General features: G+C 34.2%; 1 long non-coding RNA gene across 1 annotated transcript in view; it reads right to left on the bottom strand.

Moving 5' to 3' along the window:
- LOC135897924 (uncharacterized) overlaps window positions 1-643 on the bottom strand; it is a 127,458-nt gene that overhangs the window by 116,052 nt on the left and 10,763 nt on the right. The window lies entirely within an intron of this gene.

The following is a 643-nucleotide window of genomic DNA, read 5'->3' as shown; positions in this document are numbered from 1 at the left end:
CTCCTTGTGTCCTTTAATACAATGGTTTACCTGACTTGGAGGCAGTTTTATCTCGGGAGCTCTATCTGAATACATGGGAAAAGAGAAATAGTTTTTCTCTGAAGCCAGCAACAGAATTCGATGAGGTTGGTTCTGTTTAAAAAAAAAAAATGCTGAAATGTAGCCACTGTTTTAGGGGGCAATGTTTTGTGGCAGGAAATTTAGAAAATTGTGAAATTAAAAGGACTTCCATATGAAGTTTACAACTTGATACAAAAGCTATGACATTGTAAACTTTGTGCTTATATTTTTTAAGCTTACTGACTCTCAGCAATTTTTTCTAAATATTGAAGGTCCTAAATCAAGATTATGCAGCCTAGAATGACTAAAATTTAACTTTTTCTCTCAAATGCAACAAATTTCATTGAAATTATTCGAGTAGTTGTCTCAAAAGCATTTCTGCATTTTACATGTATTTGAATAAAGAGATTAGAGTTGGCACTGAACTAAAGCATCCTCCTCAAGGTAAGCACATCAATTCTGGCCGTAAGGCCAGTTAGTCTACACTATAAAAGAGAATTGCCTTTTTTTTTACACTTTTCCAGCAATTCCAACTTAGTAGCATGCTTAACTGAATGCAGCTAGGAAGAAGGAAATTTGACAA

Source organism: Dermacentor albipictus, chromosome 2 (assembly GCF_038994185.2).
Source record: "Dermacentor albipictus isolate Rhodes 1998 colony chromosome 2, USDA_Dalb.pri_finalv2, whole genome shotgun sequence".
Classification (NCBI taxonomy): Eukaryota; Metazoa; Arthropoda; class Arachnida; order Ixodida; family Ixodidae; genus Dermacentor; species Dermacentor albipictus.
Note: the sequence above shows the minus strand (reverse complement) of the source record. Positions and strands in the feature narration are given on the sequence as shown.